Source organism: Pteronotus mesoamericanus, unplaced genomic scaffold (assembly GCF_021234165.1).
Source record: "Pteronotus mesoamericanus isolate MK-2021 breed Mesoamerican mustached bat unplaced genomic scaffold, CSHL_Meso_final contig_169, whole genome shotgun sequence".
In the NCBI taxonomy this organism is placed as follows: Eukaryota; Metazoa; Chordata; class Mammalia; order Chiroptera; family Mormoopidae; genus Pteronotus; species Pteronotus mesoamericanus.
Window position 1 is genome coordinate 3,755,507 of NW_026555068.1, and position 19,726 is coordinate 3,775,232.

General features: G+C 40.9%; 1 protein-coding gene across 3 annotated transcripts in view; it reads right to left on the minus strand.

Moving 5' to 3' along the window:
- CSGALNACT1 (chondroitin sulfate N-acetylgalactosaminyltransferase 1) overlaps positions 1–19,726 on the minus strand; it is a 299,337-nt gene that overhangs the window by 202,583 nt on the left and 77,028 nt on the right. Inside the window, exon 1 of one of the 3 annotated variants that reach the window (XM_054565922.1) lies at positions 15,224–15,274. The exons of the other annotated variants lie outside the window; for them this stretch is intronic. The gene's annotated coding sequence lies outside the window, so the exon portion shown is untranslated. Of the gene's footprint in view, positions 1–15,223; positions 15,275–19,726 lie in introns of those variants that run through there. 3 annotated transcript variants of the gene reach the window in all.

The following is a 19,726-nucleotide window of genomic DNA, read 5'->3' on the forward strand; positions in this document are numbered from 1 at the left end:
CATCGCATATTTGTTTGGTTTATTTTATGGCCCTTCAAAAGCATCAAAAACACTGTAGCTTGAGAGACGTTATCTGGCAGCATTTGGCACATTGGCCCCTCGCAGGCTGTAGTCACAGGGCTCCGCCTTGGAACATCTTTGGTGCTTAAACAGCGATGTATGATAACCATCTCTGACCTGACAAAATTACTAATTAAGCAAAATACTAAAAAATAAAAAGCTTTTGTTTAAAAGGAAAGCATTTTTCTAGATAGCTCCTAAAAGAGAACAGCCCTGCCTAAATCGTTTTATTGGTTTTACACAATCCCTATGGAGCTCCCAGAGCTACCTGTTTCCTTTTGGTTTTTATTTTGTTGGTTTTGCTTTGGGGCAGGAGGGAGAGGTCAGAAAGATAGAAGAGAGAGAATTTGGCAAAATGATTCATATAACTTACACTTTGAAAATTAAAAAGTTAAAATAGGTAAGTTCTAGACAATAACTGTAAGATGGAAAAATATAACCTCTCAAATAATAAAACACTACAAAGCTATTGTAATTAAGAGTGTGATTTTAGAGGAAATTAGAAAGAGATAACTAAAATAAAATAACATAGAAACAGACCCTAAGATATATAAAACATAAATACATGATGAAGTAATGACAAAAGTCTGTGGCAGCTTATTCAACAAAAAATATTCCTGGGGCAACTGATTATCTATGAGGGAATCAAATTAGATTTTTTTTAATCTGAAAATATACTCCAAAATAAATTCCAAGTAAATCATAGAGGAGCTAGAAAAAAATATGTAGTTAAATATCCTCTTTCTGTATGGCGAAAAACCTCCTAAAATTATGGCAGAAATCACATATACACACACAAAAGATACAATTAAAGACTTAAAAATTAAAAACAAACTAAATTATTAAACCTCCTTTTACATAGTAAACTATATATGTTATAATGTATTATAAATTATTTACTAAATTAAAATGCTAAATAAAATTAGTAAATTAAAGACATGTAAACATCAAAAATTATTAAAAAATAAAAGCCAACAACTACTTAGGAAATTATTTTCAACAAGTATAAGGGAGAAAGCATATCCTTTATATATCCTTACTATATAAAGATCCCTTACAAACTGTAAGAAATACATTAGACTTCAACAGATGAAAAGTGGAGAGTTTTTTAAGGAGTAAAAAATGTTAATATACAGATTTTGAAAAGTTCAACCTCACTTTTAATAAAAGAAATGCAAACTGAAACAGCATCATTAGTTTTTGTTCACCAAATCAGCCACGCTAGCACTCAGGGCCCGTTGGGAGTAATGAGTCCCAGGTTGCCACCCACTGCTGGCTGGGGTAGAAATGCATGCTGGTAAATAATGTGGCAAGCATTACGTATCAAGTATCTTTAAAGAGGTCACTTTTGGACCTATTAATTTCACTTTGAAGAATCAATCCAAATGAAATGATTATAAATCCAGACAAAGATGCATGCACTAAGATATACACATAAACCTAGAAACAATTTAAATGCCTAACACTGGGGAATGATTAGTAAACTATGGCATATTCATACCGTGAAATATATTGCCATTAAAATTAGGCTCATGAAAACTTTCTAATGATGGAGAATTTATCATGACCTACATTAAATGAGAAAGGAGAATACATAATTGTGTATGTGTTGGGATTTCAAAATTGTGTATGATAAAATGCACACAAATAGACACATATATACACACAAATAGGAAAAAAAAATGCCAAAATGGTCAAAAGTGTTTATCACTAGAAAATGGGATTAGAGGAGATTATTTTATTCTTTATACATTTCTACATGTGCCATAAATAATACGCTTTTATTTCCTAATCAGAAAAAATATATACCTTGAAGACAGCCCTCAACTACTCCAATAAAAGACAGTAAGAAAGGAAATGTTGATAGTCATCAAGCCAAAGCTTATTCTAAACCATAATTACAGAACTGAAAATGACCTTAGGCATCTAATCTAAGAACTTGCAGCAGATTAAAAATCATTAACACTATTTTATAAATCTAAGACATATCCTAAATTTATCAAGGCCTTACCCCAATCTGCAGTCAGCCCGGTATTAATAATATTCCTTTGTAAACATCAGCAGAACTCTCTGTACAGGCAAGACACAGGTCTAAGAGTAAAAACATCAGTATCAATAAAAGGAAAAGATCCATGTAAAAACCCTGTAAGCAGTAAAGTTGAATTCATTAAAAGGAAAATAATAATCAATAACCTTGATTTTATACTATGAGATTATCAGAGCAACATGTTATAATTAATTTAGGCCTGCTCTCACTGTGGCAGGAAACTAGGAAATAAGACTACCATTTATTTGATTCGAACACAATGAACAAAAGAAACGATGTACTGGGATTATTAATGAATCGAACAGGGAGAAATGAATAACTCTAGGGAGCACGATGCAATGGTATCAAGATACAACAGTAGGGAATACCCTAGACACCTTCTAACGGGGACACAAAGGATCTAACCCAAATGCTCAAGTATCAAGTTCATTCTGGCAGAGAAAGATACGCTGGGATAGAAACAGTGTAGACTGCGGAGTCACACAGACAAGGGCTGGAGTCCCAGAGCACCCATTCACAAACCGTGTGCTCTTTAGCAAGACTCTTAACCCCCAGAGCATCCGTTTCCTCAGCCGGCCATCAAACACGAACAGTAACTAACCTTGCAGGCTGGGGGTAAGGTCTGAGGCAGTAACTACTAGATGCCTGGTTCAAAGCCCAGTATGTCTCACAATGAATGGAGCCCATTACTCTCTTGTGCAACCAGGGGCCACAGAGGCCAACCATGCATCCCTGATGCACGCGTGGCCCACTTGGCAGGCACTGGGGAAAAGCCTTGCTTGGAGCTGGCAGGGGGCGCTGAGACAGGTAGGAAGAGAATGATACAGCACTAACCCTGAGTGATTACGTAAACGCAGGCCCTGTCAGTCCCTGTGGGTTTCCCCAGGCAACTGGCCTGGGCTCTGGTCCACCATACCTCAGCCCAGACTCCAAACAGTCTGGAACAGAGCTGGGGACAAAGAGATGGAAAAACACAGCACAATAATCCCCAGAGAAGGTACAAAATAACCATAGGAGGGGGGAAGAGAAGGGAGGCACATTATAGAAAGCACAGTAAGCTCTATAATTACAAGAAAAATAGCAAGAAATAAGCTAAGAATGAGAAATCAATAGTTCTATAATAAGCCTATGGAATAACATTTTTAAAAAGATGTTGAACAAAGGATGAAGAAAATTGGCAGTGATAGGAAGAATTATGAAGACAAAAATCAATAATGCTCAGTAGACAGGCAAGAGAAAAATACTAGAAATACACAGTAAGTATGTGTCAAATAAGAATGCTGCCTGGTGTGCATCAGGATCCCGAGAGAGTTAGACAATGACCTTGCGGAAAGGGAGAGAGAGACTTGCAAAGCTCCAGCCATCACCAGAAGCTGATGAAAGATCCCAGGTGGTATGGCTGATAACAAAAGTTAAAGGGCAATTTTAACACACTGTCGATGGATGAAGGCCTCAGTTTTCAGTGAAGTAATATAATTTGAGATGCTGCAAATCATTAGCAACATTAAAACTTATTGTAATTACATTACAGGTGGTTGAATAATGCAATGATGAGCCCTTACTTAGAAAAAAAAATTGTGTCAGACAAATGTGACAGCTCCCGACATTGGTATAGGCACTTGTGTTTTCAGCTGGCAGAAGGGCGTATCGGCAAGACCTGGGTGTGACTCTCAGCTCTCTCCCCTTACTAGTTTGCACATGTTAGTTAAACTCTCTAAGCCTTAGTCTTTCATCATTCTCAGTGGTGTTTAACAATTAATTGACAAAAAGACCTAACATACAGTAAGAGGTACATGAATCGTACCTATTAGGAAGCTTAACAGCATCTCCTGTGTTGAGCTATATGTTAAAGGGGTGGGGGGGACTGGTGGGGGGACACAACACAGAGCCTCAATGTCAAGATCTTGTCAAGTTGCTAAGAGAAAAGAATGGCAGCCATGTTGATAAACAGTCCAGTGCTCAGCTCCTCAGAGAAAACATGCACTATCTAGACGGCTGAGTGATTCAGCTCACCCCAGAGCATCTGGGAACCCTACCTGTCTCCTGGTCCCCTAAACAAGAGCAAACCTTCCACAAGGGGTCTTACAAATCCACAGCAGCCAACCTTGGGCATCACAAGCCACCCTGAAAGTCATTTCCAAAAGTCCCACCGCAACAAAGGCATTTCTACCAGGTTGGGGGTGGCCCACGGAGTGCCCGCTCGCCATGTGCCACCTCAATCGGATGCCATGTTCAGCACACTTGATATGCACCAAGTATTTTCTGACTGATGCCAGTGACTAAAAGTGGCCTTGTGCTTACATGCCTCTTGGAATGTAAAGATGTGTTTGCTTCTCTTTCAATTCTTCATCTCATCTGAATATTCAAAAAGGACCTAGCTAATGCTCATCTGCTCAATGAATTAAAAATGTGTATCTCAGTGCTAATCATAATTCTCACTGCAAGCTAGAGTCATATTTCAGGAGGGCAGATTACGCCATCAAATTCAATGGCTGAACGGTTTCCAAAATGTAAAACAGGTAAGAAGTGGATTGCAAATATTTTGGATTGCTCAAAAATTACTAAGTAAAGGTCACATGTTTTAGGATACTAGATTCTGGTCCTAGTTACTTCAGAAATTATATTAATATTTAAAAGTTTTTAGAAGAAATTGTTTTCCTACATCCTAAATAAAAGCTGTATGGTCAGCTCAGTTGGCAGCAAGAATTTGTATAATGAGACATTTGAGTAAAAGAAAGAGGCTCTCTATGTTGTGGCAAACTCAGAAAACAAACATAACAGACAGCGCTGCTCAGCCAAGACATTTCAAGGAGCACTGGGGAGGCGCGCCCTGATGCAAACTAGAACATGAAATATACACTGTTGTTCAGGGGGTTTCCAAACACTTTGTTTTGTTTCAGTATCTCAAAAATACTGTGGGAGTAAGTGAATATAATGAGTTTGTTGCATATTAGGGAGTTCCTCTTTGAAAACAGCTCACTGTTCCACTTTGTTGGTCCTTCAGACACTTAAGAATCAAGCAACCTTAATCAAATTTCCGAATGTGTACGGGTTTTTAATATATTCATGAACAAAATTGTATTTTTAAAAATTAAAGTTAAAATCTGACTGTCAAAACAAGGATGAGAATACTCTGCTGGCAGCCATACATCATTCTGGAAGGCAACCTAACAAAACTAAAACCTGTACTTTGACCATTTCTGCATTCCATTTCTACAAATTTACCCTATGGACACACTATCACATGTACACATGTCATTTCACCAAAGCTTTTTATAATAATATAGGAATGGAAACAACCTAAATATCCACCAATACGGGACTGGATAAATTATATCCATAAAACAGAATAATGTGGAGTCACTAAAAAGAATGAGGCAGTACTATGCATAATAAATGAACAAATGACCACATGATTAGGTGAAAATCTCACATTGTTAAGTTTGCTTTTTTTTTTTTAAGCAAGGTGTGAAAGTATACAGGGTATGCTATTGTCTATATATAGAAATGATAAAAGACATAGAAGTGCTCATCTACAATATTAGTAGTTAATGTTCGTTAAATGTCTTCTGCATGCGAAGAACTGCTCTTAGCCATTTACACGAGTTCTCTCATTAGCTTTTCTCAGCAACTCTGTGTATACCGTTAATATACCCATTTTACAGGTAAGAAAACTGAGGCACACTGTGGTTAAGGTCGCAGAGTTAGCGACTGAGGTTCAGAGTCTGTCTGGCCCCAGAGCTCACCTCCTTGGCCATGACTATATTGAACTTTCTAGTCCATATACTGTCTCTGAAAGTGTTCTTAAGAAACTGGTATGAAGAGTTGTCCCCAAGGAGAGAACTACCTGGCCAAAGGGTGGGGATGCAAAGGAGGGTAACTTTTCACTAAAACTTATGAGTTCTGTACATGCGCATGACCTGTACAAAAATAAATAAACAAATGCAATGATTTTTTTATTCTGCCTGTTTGGATTAATCGGCAAGACGGATGATAAGAATTACCGTTATAAATGAAATATATATGAAACACAGGGTCTGGCAGAAGTAATGCCATCAAATGTGGTTGGTATGGTATGCGACAGTCTCACACGAAACAGACAATTTAAACATGTCACCTAAAACATCACATGGTGCGCTTGAGTGTGATATTGTTATGTTACAGAATTACATGCCCATGATTTTGTAATAAAAGATTTGGTATAGATTACCAGCTCATAAAAAAGGGACATTATTTGTGCAGGGCCCTGTATATATAATATTTTTTAAATGTAGTTTTATTTATATGTTTACTTGTTTTCAAGGACCTGAAAAATGGGAAATAAAATTCAGTACTGAATTCACAATGATGCATATGAGCAATTTCCAAGATTATCAAAGGGCAATGATAAAATACACATACAAAAAAACAGCATAAGTCTACTGCTACAATGAGGCTGAGGTTGTTCACTTACCACAGATTAGCCCAGGCTCACAGCAGAGACCATGTGTAGACTTTGTTATTTCTACATAAAGAGAAAAATTAAGTGCACTCCGGGTAGCGGAAAGAACAAAAGTATACTTGATCTGTCTCTTAATTATGATCTATCTCTAACAATAACAGAGAAAAACAGCATTTTTTCCTGACAGAGGAAACAGTCACCATAAAATGTAAAACCAAACCGTCATAACACAGAAAAGGTACAAAAGGTCCTGTAAGGTAGGACTCTAGGTTTTGTGTGTTTATCTGAAATACAAAGTCAATACCCAGGATGGTGCTTCTCAAACATTAATGTGTAAAGAATCACAGGGGTCTTGTTAAAATGCAGATTCCAGTTCAGTGAGTCTGGGGTGGGACCCAAGACTCTGCACTTCTAACGAGCTCCCAAACGATGCCTACAGTGCTGGCGGGCAGGCTACAATTTGAGTAGCAAGGTGCTAGATAATACTTTTAAGTGAATACAACCCAATCTGATAAGTTAAGGTATAGAACTAAACTGCAACTATTAAAAGCTTAGCTCTTTCAGGAGCATTTGAAAATTTGGCAAAGAAATGGATTTGAATAGATTTGTATTTTCTCTTGAAAACTGGGCAGTGTGACATAAAGAAGAAAAATACACCTGTAAACACATCGTTTTAAACTTTGTCGGTACTTCAAAGTGGATTCCAAAACATTCAGAAGAGGATCTGGTTTCAGCAATGGTTGAGAGGTGTTAGTAATTAACACACTATTTTTTAGTAAGTGAGTAATTTCAAAGCACTTACATTTTTTTCAACTTAATGAAAATTCATCCGATGAGCACCAATAACTCTCAGCACCTGTGGAACACAAGGTACCGATGACAGAAGCAACATGGTCCCTGTCCTCCGGGAGGCTGTATGTGAAGACAGTAGAGCAGCCCCCATAACAGGAGGGGTCTTTTACAGGAGACGGACAATAATGGAAAATGTGGGGGGGGTGCAAACAACATACTTAACTGCTAAGGAAATCCAAAGCGAGGCAACGAAACCACTGGGACAAGGAATACAGATGTGGTAGTTTGGGTCATGATTTCAGACAAGAAGTGAGTCTTGGCTTCTTAGAAAAGGTGAAGAAAAGCAATCCAAGTGCAGCAGAGTAAAGCAGCATGTCCTAGGCCATGGAACACACAGGGCTCAGGCAGAGCCATGAGGCTCTCCCCTGTCCAGCACATTCTTCCTTAGGAAGAGCTGAGACAAAGTAGGAGTATTTCTAAGGCGGGGCCAGGACAGGGTTGTTTGATCTCACTTACAATGGTAACTATTGAAAGTTCCTGGCTCAAGAGTTCCCAGATAATTCTAAGGGTGTGCAGCATCTGGACAACAGCAAGGAACACAGAAGGAAAAGTGGCCTCAGAGATGGATGGCCAGGGACGGGTCCTCTGAAGTCAACATGCTCTCTGGGCCTTGGTTTTATCAAGTGTACAAGAGGGCAACAAACTCCTCTGAAAAGGGCCAGACAGTGAAATCTTTTAGGCTTTGCTGTGGCATGCAAAAGCAGCCATAGGCAATATGTAAATGAATGAACTGGAACAGGGCCATGTTTCAAAACAACTTTATTTTACAGGACAGGCAGCAGGTGGGCTGGATTTACCAATGCCCTGAGTTGTAAAATGGAGGTGATGATAACTTTTCCAAAGCTAAATATTTCTGGATCAAATAAGGAGGGGAAGTTGATAAGACGGAGGAGTGACACCAATTCAAATATTCATTGACTACAACTATCTGCGTATATCTAGAAACATTTGTTTCCTCTCATCTTTACCAACATCCGTCCTAATTCATGGGTTAGTGTCTCCTCTCATCCCTCTATCTCCTCTGGTACCTCACTCATTAAACTTTCTCCTGTCTGGTATCTTCAAACACCCTCTCTATCTTGCCTCTCCATCAGCATACGAATGGCACAAATCTATCCCACCCCCCAAAATAATAACCATCCACACTTCTTTGGCCATCGACCTTTATATCTACCACTCCATTCACAGTCAATTTCAGGAAACAGCACACTGTCCCAGCTTTCCCCACTTCCCAGCATACCCACTAAAAATCCCTTTAAAATCTCTGTGTTAATTGAATTTTGACCCCGCTACACTTCTGTAAGAGTCTTTGCCAAAATCAATGGGCACTTCTCAGCTGTGAACTCACTTGATCCCTCCCCAGGAATAGAAACTGCTGACAATCATCCATCCCTTCCCTTCCTTCAAACTCTCCGCTTGGCTGCAGAGACCACACCAGCTTCGATTGCCTGCAGCCTCTCTGGCCTTCTGCCTTCTTCACATGCTACTCTTACTCTTCCTTCAAGTATCTCCATTCACCAGGTTTCTGCTTTGAACCCCCTCTCTGTGTACAGAGTAATTTGTGGAATACAGGTTTGAGAGTCATGAACTTATTTCTTTAATGAAAGCCATAGACGTGAACTATGAACTAATGAAAACTGAATCTATCCCCTTCTCCTCAGACCTGCTCCACCCTCCCAGATTTGCTGGCGCCTCCATGGAACCAGCAACCACCTAGGGATCCAACCTAGAACACTCCTGTTCTCCTCTATTTCTCTTCTCCTTCAGCCCACCTTTCCAACGGACAGCCATCTCCTGTCAGCTTTAATTTCTCATAGTTCGTTGCCAAATGACTCCAGCGAAGACTTTCCCACGTCATTATGACATGAGCTCTCAGCAATGTGGGCACTGTCAAGTGTGCCCTCAGAGGGCAACCCCCTCCCGGACCGTAGAGGTCCCGCACTCCCACCTTCCATCACTCCCACCGAGGCTCCTTTCTCTCGGGCCGCTGTGTGCCTCGGGACCCGGCCCCTGGTTCTGGTCCAGCTGCATGGCTTCAAGTCCCATCTATCTACGTCTTCAGTACTCAATCCGAATCTTTAGCCACCCGCTTCTCCCAAGCACTCAGGCCCCTACATCCAACTACTCACCCACACGCCCACTTAGTTGTCATCAGTGCTCCAGCGGCTATAGTTTTTGACTGCGCAGCCTTCCTCCACGCCCCCTTCCTCTGCAACAGACCTCTTCTTCCTTGTAAGGAAGTCTTCTTAGGGTGTGTCCCACCAGAAGCAGGGTCCGTCCAGTCAGAGCTCTGCGCCGCTCCCAGTGTGCCCACTGCACAGAAGTGCTTCCTTCCACAATCACTAAAAACACACCCACTGACTGCGTTCGGAGGGCTTTAGAACCCCCACAGTAGGATGTAAACATTAGTCAGCATGTCAGTCACAGTCATTGAAGACAACGGCTGCTTCTCCAAATACAAAAGAAACAAGAACTAGAAATGCTCGATCACTTTCCTACAAGGTCCTATCTTGTTACTATCATAATGAGCTTTACATTTCAAGGGAGGGAAAGAAGTTTCAACATGTTTAATGTTTAAAACATAAAATGCTGGCCAAATCCTACTATGAAGCTAAGGCTGTGAATGCGTGACGTACAAGGCTCTGCCGTCCAGGGAACCCAGGTCCAAAACACAGCAGCCCCGGCCCCTACCGGCTGAGTGACCAGGACAAGTTATTTTTGCCTCAGTTTTCCCATCCTTAAAATGAAATTCTTGTGGAATCTTTAAAGATTTGGATCAGGTAATTTATAAAAAGTGTCCTGTACAAAGGAAATTTTTCGGAAGTGTCAGAGCAAACTTGAGATTTAAAAGAAAGCATTTTTCCACTTCTACTAAAATATAATTTTTTAAAAGTTCAAAAATCACCTCATACTGGAAAAGAATTGGAAAGCAACAGAAATTGTGACATGCATTCACTCACTTAACAAACTGAGTATTGATCAAGGAAATTTTAGAGCAGTGATTTTTGCAGAATGGTATGGCCTAACTCTCTTTGAATAAAACAGTGATGGGTAAAACCCATTTTCCTGGGAGAGGAAAAGACTTTCCTCTGTGACAGACATCTCTGACTCTATTAGAAGCACACAGAAGCTTTGCCAAACCACTCTCAACTTCAAACATTGAGACAATGCAAAAACAAAAAAACAAAAAAACCCCTAAGCTCTTTATAACATAGGACGCCATTCCCCGGAGGAGCCTTTTACCCACTCTGACAGCCTTTCTGAACTATGCATGTGAGATTCAAAGAATCTTTATGTACCATCCAAATTGCTAGCCTTTTGTAATCCTTTGTTTAGTAGGTTTACATCCTGTTATTCAATTAAATTCTTTCCTTTAATTATTGAACAAAAATATTCCAACTATGTGCTTAAGGCCTTCCACTGAGTGCTACTGAACATGGAAATATGAATAAAACATGCAGCCCTCAGTCTGGTAATGGAGATAAGATTGAAAAAGAGCAAGTAACAAAAAGTAGTGCATTTATGATAAATGCACCACTGCTACTATGGTAATTCAGAAGAGAAGGTGCCGTTCAGATGAGAGAGAGGGAATTAGGGATGCCTGCTCAGAGGAAGGGATATCTGAGTGAGGCACAGAAGGCGGGGCAGGGCTTGATGCGCGGAATGGGGTGGGGGTACATTTCAAGAGGAAGTGAGGGCAACTTGTAATGTAAGTCATGCCAGTCCAAGGATACCATCCACTTCACAGTCATATTATATTTTAATATTATTATGAAAATTTTCTAACCAATAGCAATAAAGTATCTTGGGGGGAAAAAGTGGTTTTTTTCTAGTTTACACAATGTCACAATATCCACAAGCATTATGGCTGCCTCCCAGAGATTCCAAGAAAATTTGACTGTCTCAGACCCTATAAATATGTGAAGAAAAAAATTCCCCTAAAAATCTGTTACCAAAAACTAGGCATTCACACAGGACATGCAGTCCAAATTCACAGCACCTGGGTGGCCTGGAAAACTTCAAGCCAAAAATTTGTTTTAAGGTGGTCCCAGGTTGGTAGAAACCCAAGAAACCTGGCAGCAGCCGACATAAACTCTCTAGAGAAACCTGCTTTCAATACACATCTCCAAGAAGTCCTACAGATAAATATTCAAAAAACTGAATATACATTTAAAAGTCACAAATATACAGGAGCAATAACCAGCAGAAACCCCCAAAAATCAGATCAGCAAAGATTTCAGATACTGGAATTACCAAATACAAAATGTAGAACAATTTTGTTTAAAGAAATAAAAATAGCCATTGATGAGTATGAAATGAGAAACTATTAAAAATCAGCATATTTTTAAAGTAACTAAATAGGACTTTTAGAAATAAAAGCATGTAAGATAAGTGACATTTAAAACACAAAGGATATATTTATTAGTAGACTAGGCACCGGTGAAGAAGACATTTTGTGAACCTGAAGATAAAGAGGAAAAAATCATTGAGAATAAAGCAGAGAAGGGCATACTGTACTTTGCCATGTATAATGCGCACCTTTTTGTCCAAATTTTTGAGGGAGAAATAGGGGTGTGCATTATATGTGGGTATAATGATTACATATCATGGGTATAATAATCCTGTGTATAACGTGCACAAAAATGTGGGTGCATATTATACATGGAAGTGCATTATGAGAGTTAAAAAGACATGAGAACATTGGAGATGTCTGACAGATCCAGTTGGATTTCCATGAGAAACAGAAGATAATGAGTTAGAGGAAATATATGAAGAGATAATGGCTGGGCATTTTCTGGAACTGATGGAAAACGTCCATCCAAAGATAAAGAAGAGCCAATAAATCCAGAACAGATTCGTTAAAAGACCCCGACACCTAAGATAGCACAGAGACACTACAGAACACCAAAGACAAAGGGATCTTAAAAGCAGCCAGAATAAAAAGAAAGACTACCTTCAAAGGAACAACAATTAGCTGATTTCTCAAGAGCTATAACGCAAGTCAAAACCAATGGAATAATATTTATCATGTGATGAGAGAAGAATAAATCTCAATCTAGTATTCAGGGGGACTAAGGAAACAGCTTAATAAGAAGGGCAAAATAAATACATCACGGAAAGAGTATTCCAGACAGAGGGAACAGAAGATACAAGCGTCTGGAGATGAGCGCATGCTTGGAATATCTGGGTAAGGACAGCGTGACAAAGGCAGAGTAAATGAAGAGGAGTGATAGGAGATGGGGACAGAGGATACCACAAGGGCAGATTCCAGGGGCCTTTAAAGCTAATTTTGAGAACCTGACTTTCTCTCCTGGGGAAGCCAGTGGAGGGTCGACAAGCCACATGGGCTGAGCCCCGTAATGTTGAGTGTCCGGACACCAGTTAGACACCTGACGCAGAGAAGACTCAGGCATCAGCTTTGTGTACTAATTACCTGTTATTAAAACATTTTTCAACCTTGAAATCTTACTCAGGCAGAACAGTGATAGAAGAATTATGGTTAATTATTATCCAACCAACCATACTTTATTAAGCTATGTTTCAAGATAGTAACTACCAAGAAAAATCATAAGGGATTCCAAAATCAAAGCAAGTCCTCTGCTCCACCAGATTTTTATCAGCCATGCTATTTTAACAGGTTCAACTCCATTAAGGGAAAGTGGGGGCTAAAAGGTAATACATACTATTCACCTTCTGATCTATAAAACTGTGTGTTAAATAGGTCTTTGGGGTGTGATATTCAAAAGCCAGTATCTGAGGGCTAGTTACATTTGTTGAAGTTTAATTAGCTTCATAAATCGTTTTTCTATTAATCTAAGTAATAGAATCACTCATTCAATTCTCACTGATAATACTAAGGTTTTTTGTTTTGTTTTTTACAACATACGTGTCTTTATCATGTATATTTTCTGCAGGATGGCTTTGGCATTTCAACGTCGTGTTTTTCTTTGCAGAAATATATAGTATATTCTGGGCAAGTTTATCAAGGAATCACCCAGAAGAAGATTGTACAATGGTATTCCTTTGCTCATCTTCTAATGTTCACACTGAAAAACAGAACTCCACAACCCCGTCCCACGTTGCCTATGTCTTCGATCATTTCCCATCTATAACTCTCAACTCTAAGCACCCCTTTCTTTGTCCCAACTAGACCATAATTTTTTACTAGGGCATGTTCCCTAGTCCTAGATACTCTCCACACTCTCTCTGCATCAACCCAAAACATAAATTTTCATCACCAATTCAAACACTTCCACAACGCCTTTTGCAAGTAGGTGTGTGTTTCCCACAAATGGAATGTTTCTCAGGAGTAGACAATTAGTCATAGGAATCCCTCAGAACACATATCTCTGTACTGGCTGTAAAGTATTCAAACTGAATCGGCCCAGACCTCAAAAATTTGTCATCAAAAGAGTTTGTCATCAGAATCAGTTTTCAGCTTAAATTCTCATTTTCCTTTTTGCATAATAAAAGTACAGAACACACACCCTGTTCATCGCTGCCTAGATTGTTGGCTAAAGACCAGCAGATCATCCAAAACTGCTTCATATGTTGCCTACAACACTGTCGGCCCACACCTCGACCATTAAAGTGCATAACCCGCCAGCAAGGCACCTACAAAGGGGACGATTCTGTGCTTCCTACCAACCACAAAGTGCCCACTTTTCTATTGTCTGAAGAGATGGCAGCAATTTATGGCAAAAATAATAATAGCTCACATTTATTGGATGCTTAACATATGCTAGACTCTCTTCTAAGTGCTTTCTAGGTAGTATTTCATTTAATTGTTTAACAACTACAAGGTAGGTACTATCATTGTCCCTGGCTTATAGATGGGGGAACTGAGGCACAGAGAAGTTCAGTAACTTGCCCAGTCTCACAGTTGGGATGTGGCCAGGCCTTGATTTAAACCTGGTCAATCTGTTGGGTTCTGGAGTTCACATTCTTAATCTCAATTTCATACACGCAACTATAAAGGGCCTACAGCACTATCCTATCTATTCTGCCATAGGACCCGAGAAAATAAAAATGTCTGCTCTACAATTTTTTAAAAAGAAGAAAAAAAAAAGATGAGAGGGTACAGCAGACTTAGGAGTACAGTCCAGGGGGCCAGACAGGCCAGGGTTACTGTCCCAGCTCTTTTAACTATGCAACCTCAGGCAAATTACTTAATCTCCCTAAGCCTCAATTTCCTCATCTATAAATTGGGGAAAATTACACCTTCTATCACTGCTGATGAGTGGCAGACGTCAGATTCAACCCCATAATCTTTCCATAACACTATGGTGCCACATCCTCCAAAAGATTATAATCTTGCAAAACTGTGGGAAATACCAGTGCTTCCCTGCTGTGGCTGGTTTGGAGGCAACTGTACCTCCAACCAGAACTTCTGGCCCCATTACATCTAAAAACTCCTGGATTCTGAGTTAATCAGCATGCCATCACACAGAACACACCAGACAACAAAGAAGGCCACCCTCGTCCTCCCGAACAGCTCCATCAGCTAAAGGAATGTCCTCAGAGCCAGTCCCATGCAGTCCCCAGTATCAAAGGCTATGGCATCGTACGTGAGAATTACCAGCAACAGGAGCACCCGCGTCTCCTTTGCTCAGAACACACTCCCTTCTACACATAGCAAAACAACACATTCTTAAGTAGAGTGTGCATCCCCAAACCTCCTAGAGTTACCTCATTCTAAGGGATAGGGACCTTCAGCCCTCCCACCTGGAGCTGCCGAGTGCTGGCTACCCACTTCCTCATTCCTGGAAACCGGGCAGAGGCTCTGCTTAGAGCACGTAAAGATGTCGCCGCCTGGGTAGTACCTCATGCTATCGTCACCCCGCACAGTCCCTCAGTGGAACGCAGCAAAGTCCTTTTATATGCTCACTCAGCAGCACCGAGTGAAGCTGTTTATAAAACGAAGGTCGAAAATTAAAATGAAAAAAACTCTCTAGAATCTAAGGAATGTATCAAGCCAACAACGCCTATGTGAGGGATCTGGCATCATGGCTCATACTTTGAGACTTTTCAAATGTTCTGTAATATACGGCTACTGTTGTTATATAGTTTTGTTTTTGTTTTTGTTTTTAAAGTAACACAGGCAACATGTAGTCTGGATTGGAAGAGACATAAGGTCCTTCATTCCTGATCTATTTCATGATCATCTGGGTTATGCCCCCTAGAAAAATAAGTGTGACAGACACCTAGATATATTCTGTTATTGTGGAAGGATAGGGTCATCCCTTTCCATGAGCCTTAAAGGTCAGGTACACCTCTACTCCCAGTAGATGTCCTTATGGATCTGCCACTGACACATAAAGTCACAGATATGTCCTGGGTTTCCACTCCTCGGTAATAAATTTCATGGGTAAATCGTGTCTCCTCTGAAACCTATTTTGATCAAAGAGTGCCCTTTCATCCTAGAATTCCAAAGCTTGGTAAACAAGCCAATATTCCACATCCACCATTCCCCTTCCTAATCTTCACTATTCTCTGATTAAGAGGTTAGATTTTTTTTAGAATCTCCCTACTGGCAGCCACTCCTTTTCCACCTACCATTTAAAGTTGTCCCTCTCTGCACATTCTCCTGCTCTTCACTAAAATTCAGTAACTAAAACAAGTACAACACAATGTTCCCAACACTCCTACTGATTTTTAAAAATCCAACTTAAAATGTTAGGGTGAGCCTATTTGCCTTGTTGCATTCGAGAGAGCAAGATGGGTCACCAGCACATCTACTGGAGACCTTGGAGAAAACTCAGCCAAGGTTCTCATTCTTGAGACATCTGCTCAAACCGGAAACATGGCCTCAACAGGTGCCGCCAGTGTTTCCGTCTGCACGCGAAGGATACAGGCCTCCTTAAGGTGGACTAAGCTCACTTCCTTGAATGGGTCATTCAAGGCACCTACCTTATCACAAAAACAATGCTAGCTAGCTTGCTCCTTGTACACAAAATAAAGATTCAATTCCGAAAAAAAAAAAGTTATGGTGATGTTTTGGTTAAAAAGGTTTGTATCATCTAATAATTGTATGCTAACTAGTTAACAACTGTGTGTTACTAATAAACAGTATTTGTTTTTTCAGGAAAAGCCTCCTATTATTTATGATTTCCTTTCCTGATCGGAAACCTTTCAGTCCTGCTGAGGTGAAACACAGCAACGGGCCCCAAGCGTTCCTGTGTAGGAAGCATGTCAGAAAGAGTCGATATTGCTCAGTTTCACTCCGCTGGTAACAATGCCCAACACTGGTAATAGCTGCGTTGGGCTCCGTCACTACCATCCACTGTGAGTGGCGGGGGGTCGGGGGGGATGGCAAGACCGTCTGCGGTGGCGTTAGCAGAGCTGCCACGCCCCTCCCTTCAGGAGGCTGCCCTGTGCACCCAGCCGCTCTGAGCCTGCAGCCGCTTCCAAGAGAGAAATTGCCTCTGCCTCCAGCCCACGGACACGCCCAAAGGTCGAAGCCCATGCATTCCCTGCCTACGGTGCCAAGCATCTCTGTAACCACAAAGGGAAAAACCAGCGAGTGCCACACACACCTGGAAGGGGCAAAAGCACAAGGGACAGTAGTCCCTGTTATCTGAGGTCGCGCTTTCCATGGTTTCAATTACCCGTTGTCAACTGCAATCTGAAAACATTAGATGGAAAATTCCAGAAACAGACAATTCATACGTTTCAAATGGATTAAATCTCATTCCGTCCCACTCTGTCCCACCTGGGACATCATCCCTTTGTCCACCGTTTCCACACTGTGCGTGCTCCCCACCCACTGGTCTCCTAGCAGCCATCTAGGTTACAGATCCACTGTTGCATTATCACAGTGCTTGTGTTCAAGTGACCCTTATTTTACTTAATAACAGCCCCAAAACACAAGACTAGTGATGCTGGCAATTCAGACATGCCAAAGAGAAGCAGTAAAGCACTTCCTTTAAGTGAAAAGGATGTATGTATAGGAAAAAATATAGCACATACAGGGTTCAGTACAACGTGTGGTTTCAGGCATCCACTCCCGCAGACAAGGGGGAACTACTGCACAACGTTTTCTGCCCACGTACCTATTATGTTTCTCATCAGTCATGATCCCTCTGCCTCTACAGCGCCACGAATCCCCCAAACGGTTGTGAAACCACTTCCCTGGAACAACATCACCACATTTAAAAATAACCGCAGTCCTGAAGATGAATTTTTCCATCTTCCATGACTTAAGATCAGGTCTGCACTTACAGTATGTTTTTTATCTCCTACCATGGTTTAAGGGTAAAATACTATGAAAACTCTATGTTTTCTTTGGATGGTCATTTTGCTTTTAAACCTCTCCCCCACCCCACCCCCAAAATCTAAAAGCAAAAGGTGTTGAAAATCACTTGCTACGACTAAATATACCCAGAGCAAATCGTAAATTTAAAACAACCAATGACCTAACACCCCAATTTGCCTTTCCTCCTGGGATGGAGGGGTTCCTACAATGGGCTCCCTTCCAAACAGCACAGTGTTCATGTTTTCATGAGCTGGGAACAGGCGATCCTACAGGCTACAAAGAAGGCCTTATTGACATGCCAGGCGTGCATGGCCAGGGATGGCAGCACTTCCTTAAGCTCCAACCTTGGACAAGGAAGAAAGGTATAAAGAATGATTACCGACTGGCGATGGGGGAGGGGGATGAGGAGAAAGTCTATACTGTATAATACTCAAACAGACAAATGTATTACCTGAAGCAACCTGGGGAAAATGCAATGCTACATTTCTGTTGGCAAAAAGTTTCAAATCATTGAGAGGGAATCTTAGGAATGAGAGCTGAGAAGAGCCAAGGAGATAACAGTCCTCTCCCCCCCAGTATTACAGCTCTCTCCCCTCTTACTCTTCCAAATGACCCTGAAGTTGACTTCGGATATGGCTTCGATGAGACTCTGGTAGTTTTTTAAGATTTTTATTTATTGATTTTAGATAGAGAGAGAGAGGAAGTGGGAAGAAAGGGAGAGAGACAGAGACAGAAAGAAAGAGAGAGACAGAGACAGAGAAAGAGAGAGAAACATCGACTTGTTGTTCCAGTCATTTATGCCTTCATTGGTTGCTTCTTGTATGTACCCTGCCCAGGGATCGAACCTGCAACCCCTCAGGTATGGGGATGACATATCGGGATGATGATCTAAACCATCTGAGCTATCCAGCCAGGTCCAAAATTCTGGCAATTTTAAAACAATAGACAAATGACACTTTCTATACAAAACCAAACATGACACTCTCCTCACAGCAAAGACTTTCCCCGTTACCAGCACAGGGACGCCCATATCCTTGGAGGGGCTCATGCAACGGCTCAGGACATGCCCTTGGAAAGAAAACAGTTTTGTTCTCATGACCTCTTAGGTCTCATACATTCTTCTCAAATGTTCCTCAGACTCACATTTGTGCTGAAAACGTTTTTCAAACCTGTAAATCTAGGAGAGAAATGATGAAATTACTGGTTTTATCAGGTTGCTGGATAAAGAAATGGCATTTTTTTACTCAGCTGCAAACTATCCTAATTGATGAACTTAGAATTTATAAAAATAAAACACCAATTTGTTTGTAAAAGTACTCACCACTGATTTGTGTTAAATACCATGGCTCTTTTAACACAGTGTTTAAAATAGCTACAAAATAGTTAGCGTGCCTGCTAAGATAATAAATACAGAGGAGCCAGAACTCAGAAGGAAGGATCAAGGAAAGGCAACTGTCTCAAAAGTCCTCAAGTGCTGAGTGGACTTTTGATAGGATGAATGCTCTTTTTCACAGCCTGGGCTGAAATCTCCCTGCACAGTGACGACTCACCCCACCTCTGCCCGACGTCCAGCCTGGAGCGCCGTGGACCTTCACCCCCACCCTCGCTGACTTGCAGCCCCGGAGCAGAACCACAGTGCACCCAGCAGAGCATTTGGTTCTGCCATCAGAACCGAGGTGGACTGGTAGCATCGGGAGGCACGGTGCCTCACCCCTGTTAACCTCCCAAAGGACATTGATTTCCCCCTATACCTAACACATTATGTAAACGTGTGGGTTAGTTACATTTGGGATAATGAATAGCTAAAAATGTGTTATCCTCTAGATAAAATAGCACATCCTCTACTTATTTAAACTTTCTTCAACTTCCGAGAGGTAATCGCTTGGTCTCATCTCCCTGCATAAAGTCAAGGACCCACGTTTATCTACCTACATATTGATGATGTTCCAGATTTAGCCTCGTCTTTCATCTGCCCAGTCAAAATTTCCTCACCTTTTTACATTTTTCTCAATGACAGCTTTCCCATGGCCGTCCAGATTCAGCTTATGCAATTCCTTTTGAGTCATTCCCA